Source organism: Choristoneura fumiferana, chromosome 8 (genome assembly GCF_025370935.1).
Source record: "Choristoneura fumiferana chromosome 8, NRCan_CFum_1, whole genome shotgun sequence".
In the NCBI taxonomy this organism is placed as follows: domain Eukaryota; kingdom Metazoa; phylum Arthropoda; class Insecta; order Lepidoptera; family Tortricidae; genus Choristoneura; species Choristoneura fumiferana.
The window spans coordinates 17,169,627-17,174,733 of NC_133479.1; positions in this window are offsets into that span (position 1 = coordinate 17,169,627).

Genomic DNA, 5,107 nt, shown 5'->3' on the forward strand with positions numbered 1-5,107 from the left:
AAAGATATCCAACGATACACCACACTACAAGGTTGGATGAGAAACAAAAATCACCCCCACTTTACGTCTATGGGAGGTACTCTAAAAAATGTTTTTTCTTGTACCAATAGCTTACATTCGTGCAGAATTACAGCTTTAGCATTGATAGTCCCTGAGCAAAGCCGCGGACGGACAGACAGACAGACAGACATGGCAAACTATAAGGGTTCCGTTTGCCACTTTAACCCTGTGATACATATTTGACCACGGTACTATAAAAATAAGCAAATTTTCATACTAAACTTACCCACCACTTTGTAGGGAAATCAACAAATAACTGAAAAATCTGAACTGATTATATACGAAATGATCATTCGACTTACTTATTGTTTCTTTGATGCCGGCTAAGCGTATCCGGACATTCAATATTATAATGTAAGAGGTAATCCACATGTCAGAACTTGAAGCTATTTTGTCCTACTGATTAAAATTAATGGCATAAATCGGAAAAAGGTGTTTATATTTATGTATAGGTTAATAATTATCCCACTAATTATAATAAATGCGAAAGTTTGTTAGTATGTTTGTTTATTTGTTACTTCATCACGTCTAAACCGCTGAACCGATTTAGATGAAATTCGGTATACATAGTTTGAGTCCCGGGGAAGGACATAGGTTAGTTTTTATCCCGGAAAATTTCATGGTTCCAGAGGGATAGTGAAAACTGTCGCGGGTAAAAGGCTAGTGTATAAATAAACATTAGCAGAATTTTCAGTTATTTGCGTTCCTTTTCCATCTAAATCCCTGTTTCATTCATTGACTCTACATAAACGTTACATTCGGTACCTATTTTACACACATACAATATTCTAAAACGTTAAAAACTAGTTCTCGTTAAAATTATCAATCATATCAACTATAAAAGGAGTTGTTAATCATTCTTTATTACAATCGTAAGGTACTAAGTTTCAATCACTGGTAGAAGGATTCAAATTAAAAAAATATTTAATATTATTCATTAGTATTTTTACACAAGATTCGTTACGTTATTAAAATTCATAAGATAGAGGAACATTATTAAAATACAGCATTTTTAAAAGTCTCACTCTCACTTAGAGGAAGATATTAGTTTTAAAACTATTTAAATTCTAAAAGTTTATAAGAAAATGGTTATGATCCAGTTTATATTACAGCAGTAAATGCATTCCAGTTGTAGTATTAGTAAATTGTAGGTCCACGGTGCTAACGAGTCAATAATGTGATCGTTCTAGGTCAGTGATTCCCAAAGTGGTCCAGGTGGACCCCCAGGGGTCCACGGGAGACTTGCTGGGGGTCTACGTAGGCGTGAACAAAAAATGCGGGTCCATAAGATGTTAATGGGGGTCCACGAAAATTTATCTGCTTTTGATAGTAAAGAGCCAAAATGTAAGCATAGTTTTTATAAGGGCCTACCTACATTGTTTTAAGTACCTAACTAAGCAGATAATATTTTAATAGGGCAAGCGACTGGACAGAACTCAGAAGCGACACAATTTTTATTTTTTGGCGACTTTAAGAATGTGGTAGAAATGTAGCAGCAGGGGATCCACCGAAACCAGTAAAATTTTGAAAGTGGTCCACGAGAAAAATAAGTTTGGGAACTACTGTTCTAGGTAGAACTCATTAGTTTCACTACTTCATTCTACTGAAAGGGTTTTACTGGAGCAATGAAAACAGGACATTATATAATCTGCGGATTTTTGTTATCATTTCTAGCGTCTACGCTACACATCACGGATAAATAAATAAAAAATCTTGTAAAAATCATTTTTGTCTCATACTGAAACTGCAACACTTGATCAGCTGATATTTTCTTGAAATATATTGAATTCTCTCAATTGCATCTTTAATGATCACTTAAATTTAACTGTTTTTGTTTAAATAACGTCAGTTGAAGAATGTGCACAAATCTGGAGAATGGTTTAGCGGTCATTCTCCCTCCACGGTCAGTATCCAGATTTGTGCAATTTATACCTATACTCTGTTCCAACGGGCGGCGAAAAAACGAACATTGAAGAAGTATATATTTTGTGTTAAGAGCAAATAATTTGCTCTTAGTACAAACTTTCAAAATAGACAATGTGCTGTTAGTGGTCACTCAAGACAATTAAACTTGTTGTAAATATAATGTTTAAAATGACGTTGGGAGATACATGGGAAAGGTTGTTCTTAGTAAGATTTTTCGCTTGCCGTTGGAACACAGTATAATACATGGAACGCTTTCGTAGCTGGGTAGGATTCTGAAGCTTTAACTGCCGTTTCCCCTGTGTTAAAAAATCCACTAATTAGGTATAATAAGTCCGTCAACAAAAAATCCAGCACCACGCGTGGTGTGTGTGTGTGATCGCAGAATTGCAATGAGTTAATCTTAAAAAATATATAATTAGTTCGTCAGTTATTTAGATGATCAGAAAATATGGGACACGTATTTTTTCTTTTTTATTCAATTAAACAAAAAAGTATGGAAATATAACCAGCGTGACGTCACGCTGAGCGACCTTTTTGCCACGAAATCTTCTGGTAATCTGGACTAGAAAGAATAATATCTTTTGCCCATAAAAGATTTCAGAGACATTCATGGTCATTATTATTAGATTTTCGTAGCAGTCGGGATACGACAGTTCTATCGCTTCAGACCTCCACCACCAACTTGACTTGCTAATAAGGGCAGCTGATCAGGCAAACGTATTTTCTGCAGAGTATCAAAATATTGGATTCCTCCTTTTTTCAATTATAATAGAAATAAGAAATACTCTACATGAAGAATATATTTACTAGAAAACCTAAGATTTTTAAATTTCACTTTTTTAAGCGCATCTTTTTTAGTTTTGAACTTTAATTGGGACGTGTTCTTAACTACTATGTTTCTGTGTTATAGATCTAGCACTTAACTCCGTTGGTTATTGGTTATTTTTTTGTGAAATGAGCTCGTGTTTGATTACAATGCTTAATGGTAAGCGTAAATTTGGTCTTAGATGGTGCATGCTTGCCTAGTTAATTCATTTGCTCTAAATAAAATACTGTCAGGATCACTGTTCCTTCACCGTGCAGCTTTGCTGCGGTAAGAACTTACATAAGGTGCTTTAGGTAATTAAACGGGGTTATTCCATTTATTTAAAATTTCTCCTAAACGTGTTGATGTTGTAACCACTGGCAGCACTTAAATGGACGCCCCATTTACCGCTCCTCGCGTCTCTCCAGATGATGCGAGGCGCTGACATCGGTTGGACGTGCAATATATATTTTTTTGGGTGCGAGTGCATTTTCGTGCCAAAAAGTTAAATACGAAATAACCCCAACACCGCTAACTCTAAAACCTGATAAGTTACAAGATTGAACTATTAATGTTATGACAAATAATCGTTTTTTGCGAATGACTGTGTCAGTCTAAAAGGCCTAGCTATAGTTTAATTTTTTTTCCCGAATTACCCCTTTAGGGGTTATTCCAGTGAAGTGATTCCCGAAATAACCCAGCTTTACTTTAGTATGGTAATTGTTCAAACTTTCAACTTTTCAAGATTTACATTTTTTTATTTGTGGTGCCATCCTCCATCTATGGACCCCAAGCCAACCTTACCTGCCCGTGGTGCACCCTGCCGTCTGACAGACTGGGCTCTGGCAGCTGGCTGATTGCGGCATAGCGCAGCCAAAATCGGCACAGTTAAGTCCCCGGGCCCCGGATTGGCTGCAGCATCGGCGGTGCAATAAAATGTGCCCTACGATCGCCAACTCGCATGCCCAGCGTGGGGGTTATGGGCAAACCCCTACCAGAATTAAGCGCACGGCAAAGAGATGGCCCCAGTTCCCGGTCGCCCCGCTATTCCTTGTCATAGTAGCGTTCATGGTAACGGTAGGGCAGAGGATGCTAAGAATCCCGGTCGATCCAAGGCTACCTAAGTAAACTGACCCTGGCTACCTAGAACGGACGGACTTTTAGGACTCTTCTAGCGCAGTTGGAAGTGGAGCTGGAGAACATAAGGGTGGCATATTCAGGAGTTAAGTGAAATACATAAAGAGGGCACCATCATCTTAGACTCGGGCCACCTTCTGTACTTCCGCGAGGATGATCAAACATCACAGGGTGGCGTAGGGTTCCTTGTTAATAGATCCCTCTCTAACAACATTAAAGAGATCTCCAGTGTGTCGAACAGGGTAGCGTACCTGATACTTCGGCTATCAAAACGATGTAGCATGAACTTTATTTAGTTGCTTGCATACTTGCTTCTTTGAAATGATTATGGTTCACGCGAGCGAAACATGCTCACTTGCAAGCTTGCTTAAATGTTTGCTTGCATGCTTGCTTGCTTGCATACTTGCTTGCAAGCTAGCTTAAATGATTGCTTAAATGCTTGCTAGCATGCTTGCTTGATTGCTTGCTTCATTGAATGTTTATGATTCACGCGAGCGTAGCCGCGGGTAAAATCTAGTTCAAAATATTAAAGTGACATGGCATTTCTAATTGTTTTATATACTTACTAGTATATTCCCGCGGCTTCGCTCCTCTCCCCCTATTCTGCTATTCGGGGCGGAGACAAAATCTACAATCCACACATCAAAGATCATAATAATCTGTCCAGCTGTTCAAGAGTTATAAATGGTGTAACTAATCCAGCTTTGTTCTATAATATATGTAGATTTAATATTCCTTTGCGGCAAATTTTGAGAACCACATTGCGTTTGTGGGGTTATTTCGGAATACAGATATTGAAAAAATCTGTAACTGTGGATATTACTAACGAAATAAAAAATAAAAATGAATGGGGTAATTTCAGCCTAAAAAGAAATATGAACCTTGAGCCAAATTATAATAAAGTCCACCTTTCAATAACACGCAGAATAACCCCGCTATATTCCGAAATAGCCCCTGTGCAAAAAAAATAAGTAACTAGTTTTTGAATACCAATATTTCCATAAATCGATCATATTTTAGAAACTTTTTTATATAGTATATAAGATCGATTAGTGGAAACGACAGAAATATCCTAAGACTTTAAATATAATTTACCAACTCGGAGTAATTAACGAAATTACAAACGTCATGTCAACTCATCAAAAATCCACGTGGAATTACCCCAAAGCACCTTAGTCA